Source organism: Ursus arctos, unplaced genomic scaffold, assembly GCF_023065955.2.
Source record: "Ursus arctos isolate Adak ecotype North America unplaced genomic scaffold, UrsArc2.0 scaffold_25, whole genome shotgun sequence".
NCBI classification, from domain to species: Eukaryota; Metazoa; Chordata; class Mammalia; order Carnivora; family Ursidae; genus Ursus; species Ursus arctos.
This window is the reverse complement of record NW_026622930.1, coordinates 7081677-7101174: the sequence shown is the minus strand read 5'-3', so window position 1 is coordinate 7101174 and position 19498 is coordinate 7081677.

The following is a 19498-nucleotide window of genomic DNA, read 5'->3' as shown; positions in this document are numbered from 1 at the left end:
TGTCTGTTGGCCATTTGGATGTCATCTTTGGAGAAATGTGTGTTCATGTCTTCTGCCCATTTCTTGATTGGATTATTTGTTCCTTGGGTGTTGAGTTTGATAAGTTCTTGACAGAGTTTGGATACTAGCCCTTTATCTGATATATCATTTGCAAATATCTTCTCCCATTCTGTCAGTTGTCTTTTGGTTTTGTTGACTGTTTCCTTTGCTGTGCAAAAGCTTTTCATCTTTATGAAGTCCCAATAGTTCATTTTTGCCCTTGCGTTCCTTGCCTTTGGTGATGTGTCCAGGAAGAAGTTTCTGTGGCCGAGGTCAAAGAGTTGCTGCCTGTGTTCTCCTCAAGGATTTTGATGGATTCCTGTCTCAAATTTAGGTCTTTCATCCATTTTGAGTTTATTTTTGTGTGTGGTGTAAGGAAATGGTCCAGTTTCGTTCTTCTGCATGTGGCTGTCCAGTTTTCCCAATATAATTTGTTGAAGAGATTGTCTTTTTTCCATTTTTTCCATTTTTTTTTCCATTTTTTCCCCATTTCCATTCTTTTTTCCATTCCACAAAGCAGGTATTCTTTCCTGCTTTGTCAAGATGAGTTGACCATGAGAGTCCCTATCTGAATTCTCTATTCTGTTCCATTGATTTTTGTGTCTGTTTTAGTGCCAGTACCATACTGTCTTGATGATTACAGCTCTGTAATAGAGCTTGAAGTCCAGAATTGGGATGCCACCAGCTTTGGTTTTCTTTTGAAACATTCCTCTGGCTATTCAGGGTCTTTTATATGTGTTCTTAAAAGAAAGGCATGAGGAATTTAAGAAAGGCATGAGGAATTTACTTCAGTGAAGACTAGGTAGAAAAAGTGGAATTTCTCTTTCTTCTTCTTCCTCCCTTCGCTCCCTCTTTCTCCTCCTTCCTTCCCCTTCCCCTTCCTCCTCCTCCTCTTCCATCCCTCCTCCTCTCTCACTTCTCATCCTTTCCTCCTCCTTCCCCTTCCTCCTCCTCCTCTTCCATCCCTCCTCCTCTCTCACTTCTCATCCTTTCCTCCTCCTTCTCCTTCCCTCCTCCCTCCTCTTTCTCCTTCTCCCATCTCCCACCTCCCATCTCTTCCTTCTTTCTCTCCTATTTTCTTCTCCTCCTCTCCCTCTTCCCCCTCCTCTTCTTCTTCACTTTCTTCCCTCTACTTATTTTTCTCTCCCCCCTCCCTTTTTTGGTTTGCTCTTTTAACATCCATTTGCTCCTTTTGGATTATTGCCCTTTTAGTAAATTAAAAAATAAAGCTGCTCTCAATATTAGTAACTAGTATTGCCCACTGCAGACTCCCTTTGGTATTTTATTTATTTTTATTTTTATTTTCTTTTAGAGAGCAGGAGGGGCAGAAGGAGAGGGAGAGACAAAATCTCAAGCCAGCTCCATGCCCAGCACAGAGCCTGATGTGGGGCTTGATCTCGTGACTCTGAGCTCATGACCTGAGCCAAAATCAACAATCAGATGCTTAACCGACAGAGCTACCCATGTGTCCCTCCCTCTGGTACTTTAATCCATAGGGACTGATACTTTACTCATCTAGAAATCGTAGACATTATGGTATCAGGCTATACTCCCTTGCAATAACATCATGCTTCCGTATCCTCAATAATTCTTATAAGCATTATTTTGATGTCCGTGTAATCTTCTGTCCTGTCTATGTCCATTGATCACAATTTATGTCCCCATTTCCCATTTATTGGTCATCTACATTGCTCCCATATTTCCAAATAACTAACTAAATAAAGCAAGCTGAAGTGAGCGTCCTTGCAAGAACTTTAAGCACCCTTCCATTTGCTCAGGAAACATTCCTAGAGGTAAAATTATTAGGACAAATTGGGTATTGATGATGTCATGTGTCATGATGGTTAGGAATTGCTTTCTATAAAAGGGACAAACAATTTTAGATGCTACCCCCCTCAGCGTGAGGAGCTGAGTCATCCGTCCTTGGCAACTCTGGTGATTAATGTCGTTCAAAAGTTGACAACTTAACAGCTAAAAAAAAAATAGTACCTTACTCTCTATTCAATTTGTCTTTGTTGGATCGTTAGTGGGGATAAATAGTTTTGCGATGTTTATGATTACTGTAACATCTTTTGGGTTCTAGAGCTTTTGTGTATGAGAGTATATTGTATCTTCTCTTTGCCCGGCTATATATTGGAATGACTTCTTAATTTTCTCCCTAGATTAAAGATATTAATATCTTGTCTTTATGTTACAAACATTATTGTTTATGCCTTTCACATTTTTGTGTGCTTTAGACAATATTTACGATCTCTTTCTCTCTGACATTTATGAGAAAGATATATTCATGGGGAAAATTTATAAAAAACAAAACCAGACATGTAAACTACAAAACAAACTATGTTTTGAGTTCCACCAGAAATAATCACGATTACATTTTTGTGTAGTTCTAGCTACTGTAACTAAAATGTTACAACCTTTTTTATTTTAAATTTGGAATTATAGAGTATACGTTATGTCATAATCTGCTCTGGTGGGCATTTTCTTAGTTCCTTCAGTAGTCCTATAAAATGTGATATTTCATAGCTATAAACTCTCCCATTTTGAAGTTGCAATCCATCATTCTATACAGTTAACAGTTATTAGGAATTTTAGATACTTCAAAATATTACCCGGAATAAATACTTCTACTGTGAATGCTCCTCCAAGTATGGAAAACATCAGATTATTTCCTTTGGATATAGTCCTAGGAATGGAATTGTTAAGTCCATGATCTGCCCATTTTAAAGATTATGCTCTGGATTTATAAGTCTGATTCTGCTTTTTGTTTGTGTATTCATGTGTTTTGTTTTGTTTTTAGATGCCTCATGTGAGTAACATCATGTGGTGTTGATCTTTCTCCATTTGACTTATTTCATTTAGCCAAATACACTCTAAGTCCACACATGTTGGTCACAAATGGCAAAATCTCATCCGTAAGGCTGTGCGATATTCCATTGTATATGCAGAGACACCACGTCTTTATCCATTCATTTATCGATGGACACTTGGCACGGGAATAAAAGGCACATCATAGGGAATACAGTCTACGGTATTGTAAAGCACCGGATGGTGACAGATGGCACCTACACTTGTGGTGAGCACAGGGTCACGTAGAGAGGAGTTGAATCACTGTGTCGTACACCTGAAACTAAGTAAGGTAACATTGTGCGTCAACCATACTCAAATATTTATTTTAAAGAGTGTGATTAAAAATGACTTAATTGTCCTTTAAGAAGGTTGGCCAAATGACCCTTCCAGCCAAAGTCTATGAGGGCGGGAAAGCCGAAAAGCCAAAAGTGACACAGATGAGAGCCTTTTACACGTGATGTGCTTCCTAAGGATGTTTTCTCTTCCGTTTCTTCCCTTCAAGTAGATATTCTGAACTATTGTGAGGTTTCAAATCAAGGCTTTGGGGGTTACAAAGCTGTTGATTTTAATTGTTTATTCTGTGGAGTATATGCCTATCTGGGGTATTTCTAGTTTAAAACAACATGCAGGCTGACCTCTCTGTCCCCAAACCACTGTGTCTGTCCCCCCGGTTCTCTCCCTTAAACACATTCTCATAATTTCCTTACGGCCATCACACAGAGTGAGAAGCGCCCTGCTGTGTCCATCAGGGCTGGTTAGGGCTGCCGACAGCTGATATTTTCCAAAGTGACAGTGCAATGTGGTGCCGGGACCAAGGCATTCTAGGAGGACAACCATGCCGGGTGAGCTTGGGTATGTGGCTGGATGGCAGGAGGGATGTATGGGTTACCGCGATGCTCTGGTCAGCAGACACGAGCGTGCTGAGTGTCCCTACACAGAGGGTGCAGTTAGCAACCAAGGTCATCTTTTATTCAAAAGAAGGTGCGTGGAATTGGAGGCAGGAGTCTGACCAAGTGCGGTTTAAGTTACTCCAAATATCAGCAATGATGCCTTTCATAGTGCTTGCTATGGTCTATAAACTTGGTTGGGGCTCAGCAAACTAAGGGTTACAGGCTAAATCTGGCCCCTGTCTGTTGATCTAAATACGGTTTTATCGGAACACAATCACAATCAGTTGTTGGCACATGGTCTGCAGCTGATTTCACACTAGAAAGGCAGAGTTGTGTAGTTGTGACCGAGACTGAAGGACCCACAAAGTCTTGTCCAACTTCTGGCCACTCAACTCTTCTTGACCAACACTTCCTGAGAGCAAGGGCATGTCTTGCCCAGTCTCATATAGTCGGCGCCATGGGGCACAGGGAAGGTGTCCAAACAAAGCGTCAAAGTAAAAGGCACCACAGACACTGGGACACTTCCAAGGGAGGGTGCCCAACAAGCATGGACCAGGGGATAGACTGTCAGACTTGAAATTCTGATCCTTTCCATGACTTGTGGTGTGGCTTTGGGTAAGTCACCTCACCTCTCAAACTGCTCGCTGGTGAGATGGGAAATAGAAATTTCGCTGCAGGGTCATCTTCATGCTTGAATAAGAGAACAAAATACACAGACTTCCTCTGCTCATTGTGTTTGGAATCAAACGGGGCAAAACACATATAAAAAATTTTTTAGCTTATTTCTTGTTATTCTCAACATTTGAAGAGAGGCTTATTTTATCAGTACAATAGGAGGAGGACGAGTGGACCTGCAGTCCTGCCTGAGGGAGGACTGAACATAGAGAAGGGGAGATGGCTGGGTTGCCCAACACCGAGATCCAAAGGAGACGAGGAAGTGACCAATGTCATTTGAGCCCTGCAGGCTCCCTGGCCATTTAGGTTGTGCGGATGGAGCATGAAGATTTGGCCCAGATGTCAGGGCGCCTGGGTGGCACAGCGGTTGAGCGTCTGCCTTCGGCTCAGGGCGTGATCCCGGCGTTATGGGATCGAGCCCCACATCAGGCTCCTCCGCTATGAGCCTGCTTCTTCCTCTCCCACTCCCCCTGCTTGTGTTCCCTCTCTCGCTGGCTGTCTCTATCTCTGTCGAATAAATAAATAAAATCTAAAAAAAAAAAAAAAAGATTTGGCCCAGGTGTCATCACCATCTCTCTTAAGACAGGTAAGTGGGATTGCGACAGCTCAGGTAACGTCACCAGGGCCAAAGGGTTACGAATGCAGCGTCTGGGGTTCGAATACAGAAGAGCTGCCACTCTCCTGCCCATGAGCTGCTCACAGAGGCACAAAGACAGATAAAATGGGCACAAAGACTGTGCATTTGGAGGTGAATGGAGGAGACTGGAGAGAGACAGAGAGAGAGAGGGAGAGTTACCCCCATCTAGAGAGGTGACACCCATATTTTCCCAGTCTTGTGTGGCTTCACAGGGGGTTTGGCAAGTCAGAAACCCCTCCACCACGGTGGGCATGAAGGTCACCGACCCCTTTCCTTGTTCTAGTCAAAATCGGAACGTGAACCATGCACACAGAATCCATTCTTTGAAGTGAACATTTTCAACACTCTCCAGGGCTCCCGTTTGACTTGAGGGTTGGGGTCAGGGCTTGTGCTGTCCAACCCGATTTATCCATTGTGCCAAATTCCAGCTGACGAGAATGGGAGGGAAATATCCCTCCATGTGCTTCAGAAAGGCTGTCCTTTACGAGTGTGCACTGATCGCTTCCAGGGGCTCTTCGGCTTCTCCCATTTCTCTCAGCTCAGAGATTTCGGGGACAAGCTCTGCAATGCTCCCTCCCCACTTTTTCTTTCTTTCTCTTTTTGTCAGGGAAGGATTCTACAGTGTGGTCAGGAAGCGTGACCCCTAGGAATGCCTTGATGCCCTCCTCTGGATCTTCATTTTCCCTGCCAGCTTTCCTGTCTAGGACATAGCCAGTGTTTGGGGGAAGACTTAGCCAAGACTACACACAGACCACAGCATTGCAGAGGACCCACTGGCTTGACTGCACCCCGTCTTCATAAGCTCTCCCACCGTGATGCCCACGTATACCCATGATGATCTCCTCCTGCAAACACTGCAGCCCAGAAATAACAGAGGGGCCAGTGGGTGTGGCAGATGGGGAGTAGACGGCAAGTCCTCCAAACAGTTCTCCCTAGGAAACAACAGCAAGACGCTGGACACAGAGGATGGGAGGCAGGGACTTGAGGGGCAAACGCTGCCCGCGCCAGTTGCCATGAACGTCCTTATGAAATTAAAGGCTAGTGAAATAAGTGTTTTTTGAAAAAATGAACCCAAGTTGGAAAAAAGGAAAAAATAGCAAAAAGATAAAGGAAAAGAAAGAAAAGGAAGCACTTATTCCATTTTTAAATACGCTTTTATTTTCAAACAACTCTGAACGTACAGCTATGTTGCAAAGACAGGAGAGTTCTCCTAGAGGCCATGCTCAGTCTCCCCCATTATGAGCATCTGACGCTAGTGTCATACACTGGTCACAGCTAATGCACCAATACTGATGCATTACTGGTAACTAAACTCCCCACTTTTTCAGGTTTCCTCAATTTTCCCCTTGTGTCATTTGTGTGTTCCTGGAGCTCACCCAGAACACTCCTGTCACAGTTGGTCGGCGGGTCTCCTTCGGCTCCTTAGACGGGGACGCTTCCTCAGACTTGCCTTGCTTCTGATGACCTTGATGTCTGCCCAGTCCTGCTCAGGGATTTTGTAGCATGGCCCTTGATTTGGTTCAGCGGAGGTTCTCCCTCACGATTAGACTGGGGTTCCAGGGTTTGGGGAGGAAGATCCAGAGGCAAAGTGGCCTTCTCATCACATCATATGAGGGGACACCCTGGTGCTGTGGAGGCTGACCCGGGTCCCCGGGTGAGTGCTTTCCACATTTCTCCACAATAAAGCCAGCGTCGCTGCCCACCACCACCTTCCCCACTGTCCTCATTGGAAGGACGTTGCTACTGGCAGCCCACCTTTAAGGAGTCGGTCCTTAAACTCCACCTCCTTGAAGGCAGAGGGGCTAAATAGATGATTTGGACTTCTTCTGCGTGGGGATTGGTCTCCTCTCTCCTACTCATGTGTTTGTTCATTTATCTGCATGAGTACGGTATCATGGATGTTTGCCGTATATTTTGGGTTAAAATCCAACACTACATTGTTAATTGTTTCTCAGACGGCTCCAGCTTTGACCCCTGGGAGCTCTCAGTTGTCTCCTGTGTCTTTTTATCATATCATACTTTTTGTCAAAATCATGCGATTTTGGGTTTTGGGCACTTTCTTACTTCCTGGCACTGCCAAGATCTTCTAGACTCATTATTCTTCTCTTCCTTGCCCCCAGTCCTGGAGTCAGTAATTTTTCTAAGGATCCCTGTTTCCTTTCCTTGGAGGCCAGTATGAGAAACCCATCACGATGTACTAGGTCTGCTTGTGCTGCTAGGGTACTCTTTCTTCTAGAAAGCCTATTAGCTTCTACGGCACAAAATGATTAACAGTAAGAGCACCCATGTAGTCAGCTACTTGGAAAACAGAGTGACTCATTTTTCACTGCAATGGGAATAGGACCAACCATCTCAGTTTGAGTAAAAAAAAAAAAAAAAAAAAAAAAAAAAAGATTTTGCTTAGAATTTAATGCTGGCAAATAATCACATGCTATATAATCCTTAGCAATTTACTTACCTATCTGATTTCTCTTTTGTAAATGGGAAAAAGGGATGTCTAACTAATATAGCTATTTTTGGAATGGACAATCATATGTATAAAATACCTGGAACAGTGCCTCTCTGTGGTAAGTATTCAGAAAGTATTAGTAACCCCCTCATCCTAAAATCCTAGTCCTTAGTGCAGTGTTGCATAAGCATAATTATTATTATTATTACATGTTAAGTGAGTGCTTACTATGAGTGAGGTTATACGCATTCTACATACCTTAACACACTCAGTCCTCATAACAACCTAAGAAGTTGTCCATTTTAGGGACAAGGACGCTGAGATATAGAGAGGTTAAGTCACTTGCCCATGTGACATAGCCATGGGGCCAGGAGCAAGCTGTGCCAGGGGCCAGGAGCTTGGGTAAACCAGATACCTCAGCAATAGAATGGTGCTTACAAAACCCATAGGCTGCTGAGTAGTTCCAATGCATCTATTCATTCAATCAAAAAATATTTAGAGAGTGCCTTCCATGTGCCAGAGAACATATAAATCACTCCGAACTTGGTGGCATGAGACAAATATGGGGACCTTTGAGCAGGCACAGCCCCACAGGAGAGTAATTTGGCAAGCTGGATTTCAGTCCCTTTTTGTTTTCTTGGCTAGCATCTTTGGGTGGTGTACAACCTGCCCAACTGTACATGATCAGCCTGGCAGAGGCTGCGATAGGACTGGGCCCCAACAAATACATTCCTGACCCTTGTGGGGCTAGACTCATTTTTGAGTCTGATGTGTGTTAAACATGCATTAAAATATTTTTTGCAGGCTCTAAAGCATGTTATATAAGGTACACTCAAGATCGTTATTAATCATGGCGGTCATTTTTATCACTGATCAATCTCATTTGTAGCATGACGGCACTCACAGAGCCACACAGCTGCCAGGCAGTGCTGCTGAATGTTTCACAACCAGCTTTCCAGGGGAAGCAAAACCCCGATTTGTATCTTTTTTCCAATTTCCCTGGTGTAAATACCCACCCTGTGGCCCATTTCAAGGGCTGCTTGATCCCACGGAGCCCAGAGTTGAACGGGTGGGCACGGCCAGCTCTGATGAGCAAGAACGAGGAATTGAGCCTACTATGGAGTTTGGCTGTGGACACAGGGACCATTACCACCTGCTTGGGGGGGGAGGGTGGGAAGAAATGGGTAGACTGAGGCTCAGAGGAGGATGACACAGTTGTTACACAGTTTGCATCTGAGCTCAGTTCTGTTGGACTAAAAAGTCCTGTGTGTGTGTGTGTGTGTGTGTGTGTGTGTGTGTGTGTGTGTGTTTTCTGCCCACCAGGACTCCGAAAAACTTCCTTGTAGCTCCTGTGTCTCTCTCAGAGGGTTTGGGGCTTTTTGTCTGTGGGTGCGGCTGCCAGCTCCGGAATCAGGGATTCAGTTCATGAAGTGTTTCTCGTGCATTATGGATGCACACAGCCCTGTGCGGGGCCCTGTGGGGGACATCCAGGGAGGAAGATTTAGAATGTCACAGCCGGCAAGGGACTGAGCGTCCAGTGAGAGAGGCAGACCCGCCTGCGTTCCGCAGAGCCACCCAGTGTAATAGGCATGGGTTCGATGGAGCCCCTGTGCCCACAGCCCAGGGTATATGGTTACACTGGGAGGGATAATGCAACAATGCACTCTGAACTAGGATGTCGGGGAAGACTTCCTGGAGGAGGCCTTTGGAGGGGTTGGGCTTGGAGGAGGAGAAAGACCAAACATTCTCCTTGGGGGCTGTGGAAACTGCACCTGTCTTTCCTGGACAGAGTTAAGAGCAGACTCATACTCTCGGCAGTGCCAGCAGCGCTGTCCTCAGTCCGAGCTGCGGACCCTTCATCGGGTCCTCTACACCCTGGAAGTCTCTAGCCACATGCTCCTTCCTCTTCACAAAGCCCCCGGGGTTCTCTTCCTCTGTCCGTGCCCTTGGCTTTCTTTTGCACATTCTTATCCCTACACCGACATCAGACTCTCCTCACTTCATCGTGCACGAATCTGTTCATCCTTCGAAACACAATTAAGTCAGCTCTTTGGAAACAACTCCTGACCTTCAGTCTGGACTGCAGAACCCTCTTCTCCCTTCTTATAAGAAACTGCGGGTTCCTCTGCTTTAGCATTTAATTTGCATATTCATTTAAGGAGTATGTATGGGACACTCCGTATAGCCCTGGTGACAGCAAACAGTGGCTGAGCATTTTCTGTGTTCCAACCACTGACATTTAATCTTTGCAATAATCCTAGGAGGCGCATTATTATCTTGGTTTCCTGGATGAAGGAATTAAGGCATAAAGAAGTTAAACAGCTGGCTCAAGGTCATGTCACTAGCTGTTTGGTGAGATGCAACTGGGGTTGGAATCTAGGTATCTCGATGCAGGGTGGGGAGTCTAAGTGACACAGCTTTCGGCTGCCCAGAGTGCAGTGGGCCAGGGATCCATGGAGCACACAGAGCCGGGATGACCAAAGCCTTCCGGAATATCAGCCTAGGTGGGGATACAGGTAGAGAACACAAAATACAGAATACAATGTAACTATATATGATGCAAGTTAGGGAAATGAACCTCTTGGTGTCTCGCTTATCTGGAAATGGGGAATATTAGTACCGTGTTCGTAGTTCGGTATAAGGAGAAAGCAAGATAATCTGTGTAACCTGGACTGTGTAACCTGCAACTAGCAAGCCCCCCATCAGTACATGTGGGTGGTGCTTATTACATTTTATCTCTACCACCCTCTTAGAGAGCAGGCCTGCAGAAAACGTTTGCAGAATAAATGCGTGGATGGGATAGAAGCTGGAAGAACACAGGGAATTTATCCCAAGTGACCTTGGCATATTATGTTCGAGAACGGGTTTTAATATTCCTGCCTTGTGAAGCCCCCAGAAGGTGAAATGTTTTCTGGGGAGCAGGCCCCCGAGCCTTCCCGTGCTCTCTCAGCCCCGGGGACAGCTAACGTGGCAGGTTGGCAAGGCCCTTCCCCATCCTGCCAGTACTTGTCAGGCAGTCACTTGTGGCTGGAAATGTGCAAGTACAATAATGCACGTGACCCAATAGAGTGGTGTAAATCTCTATCTAAAACAGCTGTGTGGGTACCAGCTGCTTGGTAACAAATACATCTTTAATGAAATCAAACAATCCAGCAGGATTTATTGATTGAGAACAATTGCTTTTAAATACAGTCTAGTAGCCAGGACTGTTAACATTCTTTTTCGTTCAATTAGTTCAGTTGGTTTGAATTAGAGACACTTGGCTATTAGCTAAGAAAAGTAACTGCTATTCCCTTTCAGCATGAAAACCCCCACCTCCTCCCCCCTACACTAATGCAGGGCAGGGCTACCCAGCAAGAGAGATTTTTGAGGGAATTCCAACTGTTTGTGGGGAAAGAGTCTTACAGGAGGCCAAGGTCCAACAAACTCCAAAACGGGAACCCATCTTGACCCACAGTCTCGAATAAAGGGCAGGGGTGGGGGGCTTACCCAAGTTCTCGGAATCTGTCAGGCTACGCCAGGTTCAGGCAGCCCTCACGCTGAACAATGCTTCTAAAACTAGATTTCATAGCACGGCCATAGGCTTTGGTAGGAAGATGTTCTATTTACTATATAATATGTCTTTTTTTTCCCCTTCTGTTTCTCTTATTGACTTCTAAAACATTTTATTGTATAGAAGTTTGCTGAAGTATAATTATATTAGTTTCAGGTGAACAATAGGAAGCTTCAACAGTTCCGTATGTTGTCACGGTGCAAGGAACCACTGTCCATTCGTCATTCAAACGAGGACCCTGGGAATCACCTGCGGTCTTCCCTCCCACCCCTCGTATGAGATGGGTCCCCACACTCTGTGAATTCCACGTCCTGCATTTCTTCTGAATCCACCACTACCTCCCATTTCTACGTTCTTAGGGAGGATCACAGCCTCAGTCGTTACCTGGATTAATGCATTCATGTCCTACCTACATGGGCCTCCCCACGTTCGTTAATCCCCCTCCTACCCACCTGTCCTGGAAGCTGGGAGGTATGAGCTTGCTAGGGCTGCCATAGCACACACGGCAGGCTGGGGGGGGGCGGTGGGTGGTAAACACCAGAAAATTATCATCGCACAGTCCTGGGGGCCGGAAGTCCAAGAGCAGGGTGTCTGCGGGGACACTTTCTTTGGAGGGTCCTCTCTGGCTTGTGGATGATCTGCTTCTCACTGTGTCCCCACACGGGCATCGCCCCCTCTGATGTTGTATGTATCCTGATCTCCTTTTCTTGAAAGGACACCAGTCATATTGGATCACTGCCCACCTGTGTGACCTCGTTTTACTTTCATCACTTCTGTAAAGAGCCTATCTCCAAAAATAATCCCATTCTGAGGTTAGGACTTCAACATATGGATTTGGAGGGGGACACAATTCAGCTCATAACGGGGAGATTCCTTAATCACACATACAAGGAGGCCATTTCTCTACACAAGCTGTCCAGTAGATCCCTACGGCCTTGGGGATAAAGTCAAGCTCCTTAGCTTTGCCCATGAGACCTCCCAGAATTTGGGGCCCTGACTAGCCTTCATCCCATCTCTTCTCCCTAGTCTAAGATTGGGTCCCTTCTACTTCTGTCCCAGGCGGCATTCTAGATGCTTACAAATATGAACCCATTTCTTCCTGATAACAAGTAGGAAGCAAAAGGACAATGCCCCACACTCCATGGGAAACAACTCTGGACAAGCCCCATGTGCTACTTGTCTTGCAATCCTCAATACCGAGCACAGGGTCCAGCATCAAATAGGGCCTCAATTTCAGATCACAAAATGAAATATTTTCAAACCAGGGTTTGGCTTTTTATGCAGACATGCATACTCAGAAGCCAGCCTCCTGGAAAGCAATGGATTTTGGGGATGAACCTAAGTTCGGAGGCTTATCTGAAACATTGAGGCACTCTCCCTGCTCAGGACATAAGCCAGGGCTCTCTGGGGATGATGCTGCAGGGGAATGGGCTGTACTTCTGCTGGGAGCACCCACTACTTGAGGCCACCTTTAGAGACTGCCTAACTGATAGCAGGATTTGGTCAGCCTCCCTGTGCCAAAGATGAAATTTAAGACTTCTTCCCCACTCTTGATGTTTCCTTCTGGGTGGATGGGGCTTTCCAAGTCCTGTTACTCATGCCACTTCTCTGGGGAGGGAGGGTAGCTGATTGGTAATCTCTGGAAAAAAAGGCTGAACATGTTTGGCTCAACCCCTGCTTTTCCCATTGGAAGCAAGCCTTCCAAGGGCAAATTCCTGGCTTCATTCTCCTTTGCCTCCTTCCTCCATGTGGCCATTAGAGGGAGGCCAGGCCCTCCAGTTCTGCTCCCGGCTGGGTGCCACCTGGGCCCTGGTGTGGGCCTTGCCTAACGCCCCCAGTTCTTTCGCCTATATACTCCATCATCCTCCCCCCAGTGGACATCAGTAGGGAAGGCAGACTGTGGTCTCCATTCACTCCTCTCATTTCCTGTTTCTCCGCGTATTCGGATCTCAGGCAGAGAAGAAAGATGATATTAAAGGCTCTATAGTCGGGTGTGGCTGCCTGGATTACTGAGATAATTGAGGACACAGGATAGTTTCGGAGTGATTGCACCCAAGATGGGGCCAGGTGGGTGGGTGGGGCCTGTGCTTTATGGGTGGGGCGTTTTGACCTTGGCAGAAACTCAGATGGGCCAGGGGGGCCTTACCAGATGTGCTGCTGACGTTTAACTGCCAGAGCCCAGGAGGGGGGCTGTAGGTCTTGGGGTACGTGGTGATTTGACTTTGGTGGGTGATCACAGCTTATGATGACTTTTTGCACAGCGGAGCTACTTTCTTTAGAAGCAAGCTGCATATTTTTGGCTGCAAAAAGGCCCAAGGGCCGTGTGAATGGCTTTAAGCAAAAGGAAATCAGGCGTGGGAACGCCTCTGGAAGGGCACGTGGCTGTTGTAGGTGACCTCAGCAGATGTCGCCCTCATGGGGCCTGTCGAGCTTATATATGCCAGCTGTGCGGGCTGCAGTAAAGGTGTGGGCATTGGGCAGCCACTGGCAGCCCCGGGGGTACACCTTGGCCTTGAAACGTGCATGTGCAGGAGACAAAGGCCTCAGGGAGGGGAAAGGCCTTCCGCGGGTGTGTCCGCTCCAGATCTGGGAGTGACCTTACCAAAACAGGCTGGATAGGAGCAGAGACTGGGCTGCAGGAGGCAAGGCTTTCCATGAATTCGCGGGAGGAACATGCATGGCCTTTGGTCTGTGGGGGGGGGGGGGCTGTACGGCAGCCCCAGGGGGCAGGGGGGCAGCCCAGGTCAGGTGTGCGAGGCAGCACCAGACCAGCCACACTAGAGGGGTTTCTGGGAGAGGAACAAAGGAAAGACAGAGACTTATCTCACTTTTGGAGAGAAGGTGATGGCAAGAAGAGAAGCTTCTCGTGGCCGGGGCACTGCAGAGCTGAAAAGTGGCAGTAGAGGCCAGAGGTCTAGGCTTCTCTGGGCTCAGAGGGCTATGGGGTAAGGATCCAGCAGGGCCGCGGTCTGCTGAACATTATTCCCCAGCCAAAGCCAGTGCGGGGACCTGTGAACACAGCAGATATCCCACAGCAAGAGTGCAAGTGACCATTGTGTCCCAGCTCTGAAAATGTCTGTTTGCCCGAGAAGGTAGACATGGTCCCAGGGGACGGAGACCACACTCAGACCCCCACCCGTGGGGCAGGAACACCAGGCTGGGAGGGGAGGTGGGAATCAGGAGGTTGTGCCCCTGATGGGAAGGAGAGACAGCCATGGAGGGGCTAGATGTCCAGGCAGCTCTTCGAAGCGTGAATACACAGCACACACTTTAAGTTACCGATGGAAGATTATCCCACTTGGGTTTAATTTCCCACATTTCGGGCTACAGGTAACTGGCACGGTTGGGCTGGCAACCGGACCCACTTCCAGCCAGGAGGGTTTTCCCCACCTCCCTCCTTCACTGAGCTGCTGTAAGAACTTGGGTGGCCCTGACCGCTAGCCACGGGAGACATCATTTTTCCTGGGACAACATCCTTTAGGACCGGGGGATGCGGTTCAGCATTTGGTGGCTTGGGGAACAGGGCTAATCTTGTCAGTTCTATCTGCCCTATTAATTCTTTCAACTCTTTAAGGAGCGAGAGGCTCATCAGAGAATTGGCACTGGAGTAAGACACTGAAGAAATTACACTCATTTCAGCAGGAGATGACCTGGTTAAGGAACCCCAACTCCCCCCCCGGAATCCAAGATTCCTCCGACCAGGGCTGAGCAGCATAAGAAATCAGGGAGGAGTATTCCGACACTAAAACCTAAGAACTTCACACTTCGGACTTCTAACTCAAAAGGACCCCAAATTGCCTGGTTTTTGTCAGTCTTTAATTTCTTTGCAATTTCAAGTTGCGAGGGGACTGAACCTTCAGACCATAGTTTTTCAATAGGACCTTGATAACGGGCGAGGTTTGTATCCAAGTGGGGGCATCTTGGAAGCTGGTGTTTGGTAAGTGGAGAGTCCGTGTGCCTTTTATTACCAGCCTGTCTTCCTGGTTCATGTCCTCTCACTGCAGAGCGTCTGACGGATATACAGGGTGGCTGGAGATCATTCAGGACGGGAAGAGGGAAAGGAGTCAAGTTCAGACTCAGTGGACGAAGTCTTGCTGTTGACCCACTTTAGAGCTTTCTGGTGGCAACATCTAAACTGTCCCTAAGTGGCCCCGGGAGCCACACGGAGGAGGGGCTGGTGTCAGGCCATGAATGTGGGAGGACCGAACAGACAGACAGCCGCTCTGTGGATCTGCTTCCAGAGGGCGATGGCATCACACACTTGATTTGCAAGCCCGCTGTGTTAGTTAGGAGCATGCAGACGTGCCTTCTGTCTACTCCTGTATTTTCTTCAAGGTGGACGAAGCTTGTTGGCATCTCTGCTCTGGCTTCCCCTCTACCTCCTTCCTGACGGGTAAATGGGGGAACGAGCAGCATGCAAGAAACACACGTTCTCCCTGCTCCCTGGAAGCAGGCCCTCCTCAGCCACCATCATGGACAGGTGAACCCCAGCCCAGCGAAGCCTATGGCTGCTGGGCCAAGTAGGCCCCGTGCCAAGGTCACTCAGCGGGCCCTTCTCCCGTTCTGAGCTCTGTCCTCGGACTGAGATCCATCGTAATAAGAGATATGTTGGCCTTGATCTGTTTTATTCCTTGTTTTATTTCTCTACTTGTGCTGAATCTCAGTAGAGTAGGACAAGTGGTTGCTTTTTACTAAGCGGAGACCTGAGACGCCTCTACCCCAATATCCATTTCCACAGGAAATGTTCCCAGACTCCCGGCATACTGGTGGAAGGGAGGTTGAGAGAGCCACCTGGCAGAGGAAGGAGGGCGCAGCAGGGCTCTGCATGCCCAGAGGAGGGTTCTTTGTCCAGCACCACGCCCTCTGTCATCTGTGACATCGCTCCAATCCAGGAACGTAGCTGCCATCAGCTGCAGGATCTGGGCACTGTGCAGAGCATGCATGTTGTCTCATTTAACCTTCGAATAAGGCTGCTCATGTCCCTCAGGAGATGCGGCCTCATAGAGGATCCCTCAGGGGATGTGGCTTCCAATATGGCGGAGCTGACACTCAGTGCAGGTTGGGTTTCAAAGCTTGTGGTTTGCTCCAGCAGAAAGGCCGTGCCTCTCCTTCCTGGGAGCAGCGTCGGCAGACCCAGGCTCCATCTCTGACTTTGTCACACAAGCGGTGGAGCCTGGGGATGTCTCTGACCCTCCAAGGCTCAGGCCAGACCACCGGAGCCAAAACCAGAGTCATCCGTAGGAGCAAATGGGGCTGTGAATATCACGAGACATTTGAATCACAAAAGTGCCAAGGGGACTGAGCGACACCTTCCACTGTCCTGGCAGCCAAGGACACAGCAGGAGAAAACCCCTTCCCTGCTCTTCAACTTTCCATTTCAATGCTCCTGAAAGCTTTGGTGTCACAAACACCTCCTCCAAGTCTTTAGAAGTTCAACTTGCATTAGGATTTGACAAGGAAGTCCTTTGCTCCTGTTTTCTTCTCTTTCAAGATTAAAAGAAAAGTCTAAATGCAGGCAGCCTTCTGCTTCCCCATAGTGCATTTTCAATACCAGCAGAGTGAAAGCTCTGTTAGCCTGATGCAGCCCCCCAACCCCTGCCCCCGCCCTGTTGTTCTCAGCCCCTGCCCCTCGACACACACCTGCACGTCCACTGCAGGGCGAGGAGGGGCCCCAACACGGCCTTGGGGGGTTTTGTCTTCTAGGCAGCTGTTTGATCTTCCTTTAGCTTCAAACCTGCTTTTCTTTGTTCTCTGTCTTTCCTGTGTCTCGAACTTGGCAGTCTTTCATTCTGGGCCCCACTTGCTCCCTCCAACCTGCCCCACAAGCTTCTGGGGTCCGCAGGCAGCACTTCTGTGGGGACCCGGGGTGGGGGGCATGGGAGGCCAGCTGTATGCTTCTCCTCCACCCCAGCTCCTGCTGAGAGAACCCAAGCTGTTCCAGGCGCCGGCGCCATGCTGCCTCTTGCGTCCAGACCTGTGTCCCCCACCCCACCCCTCTCCCTGCCTAGAATGCGGACATCCACCCTCAGGCACCCCACTGCTTGTCAAAACCTCACCGTCAAAAGCTTAACAGACCCCCAAAGCTGGATCTTCCCAGAAGGCCTGCAGGGCTCCCCAGGATAGAAGGAATCTTTTCTCCTCCATACGCCCTGGCATTGGAGTCACGATTCTACAAACCACATGCCTCTTAGCTACCTCTCACCCATACTTGGGTGTTAGCCCGTCTCCCAGAGGAATGAGAGTTCCCCAAAGGTAGGGACCCCTTTTTATTGGCATTCGGGCCTCCAGACCCATCCTTTAGGCCCCAGCATGGAGTCTGGTACATGGCAGGACCCAGTGAACAGCACTTGAAATGATGGAAATTAAATTCCTTTCTAGGGACAACCCGTGTCAGGAAAGTACCAGCTGGTGGCGCTTTGGGCTCTGCCACGGGGTTGCTGGGTGACCTTGGAAAATGTGAAGTTAACACTTAAGCTCTCAAAGTTGATTTCTTCACCTGTGAGGAAAGCTAATGATGTAAATTCCAGGGAATCTTGCGGAAGAACATACAGTACCGTAGCCCATAAATTGGAAGGGGAGGAGGCATCTCAGGCCACGCCCCCCTTAATACCCCTTTCCCTGGAGCTTCCCTGGACTCCCTTAGAAGGCCATCGTCGAGCTGTTTTAGCTTCTAAATTTCTGAAAACACTTTTTTTTTTTTTTGGCCCTCTCTTTTTATCGGCCTTTCCTGTTCTATGTCATCCATCCAAGGACTTGAACATTTTTATTTGGTGGGGGGGAGGGGGGAATGTATTAGGAGGAAAAAATGTCCGATGATCTGAAATGCCTTCTAAAAATTGTTTTTAATAGCGGTAAAATGTATATAACAAAATTTACCATCTCAACTATTTCTAAGGGGCATAAAGTACATTCACATTATTGTGCAGACATCAATGTCGTCCATCTCTAGGACTTCTTTCACCTTGAAAAAAACGACATTATAAACTTTAACTCCATTAAACACTAATTCCGAATGCCCACCTCCAGCCCCACCCCCAGACCCTGGCAGCCACCATTCTACTTTCCATCTCTATGAATTTGTCTGTGCCTGGTTCCTCAGATGAAACGGACTCATGCAGTATTTATCTTCTTGTGACCAGCTTACTTCATTGAGCATAACATCCTCAAGGTTCATCCCGGTTGTAGCAGGGGTCAGAATCGCATTTGTTTTTACGGTTAATAATATTCTATTGTATGTATGGACCACATTACTTCGTCACTTGTCTATGATGAACACCTTGCTTCCACTGAAATGACTACTGTTTTGATCCATACAAATTGGTGGAAATATTTTTCCAGAATCTTCTCCCTACCTCCCCAGGTATCAGATTGAGGAATCTGATTGACCTTGATTCATGTGTCAGCCCAATTTTTATAGATCTGTGGCTTTGGTTCATAATATCTAATCTCTCTGAAGCTCAGTCCTTTACTATTTACCTGGATAACAATACCTACCTGACCAGGTGAGTACAAGAGACTGAGACCATTTATCATGTTCAGCTGTGGGTCCTGGCATGCCAGCTAAGCGGTGTGTGCTACTCTCAGCTTTATGGGCACTTGTGACACCAGATTCTGAGCACTTCCCTTTCCTGGTAACACCGCACTCGAGAAAGACTTTCTAGAGGGTATTGCTCTTCACCCTCATCACGGGGCTCTGCAAACACTCTGGGTAATGCGCTCAGGGACACACGTGGGTTATGGGATTCCTTTTTTTGGCTCCAAGTTTATTATTGTTTCCTGTGCTTCAAAATGAAAACTGAAAGTGTTTTGACACCCGCCCTACAAGGCTGTCTAATTACCCCATTCTTTCTTTCTCCCTTTCTTTCTTTCTTTCTTTCTTTCTTTCTTTCTTTCTTTCTTTCTTTCTCTCTTCTTTCTTTCTTTCTTTCTCTCTCTCTCTCTCTCTCTTTCTTTCTTTCTTTCTTTCGATTTTATTTATTTATTTGACAGGAAGAGAGACAGCCAGCGAGAGAGGGAACACAAGCAGGGGGAGTGGGAGAGGAAGAAACAGGCTTCCAGCAAAGGAGCCTGATGTGGGGCTCGATCTCATAATGCTGGGATCACGTCCTGAGCCGAAGGCAGACGCTAAATGACTGCGCCACCCAGGCGCCCCCTGTTCTTACTTTCTGAACTGTCTCCTTGTCGTTCCATGCCACTGAATTTAACAAACGCTCCCTGAGCACGATCACTCTTCAGCAGGCACCCTGGCCATGGTATGGTGTCAGGTGATGAGCTGGGCCAGGGCCTGCCCTCCACAAACTCACCATCTAATAGGGGGCACACGCACCTGCAGTATTCTCTCTCGAATACTCAACAGAACGAGGCACAAAGCAATCCTTTGTTTGTCATATGTGTTGCATTCAACT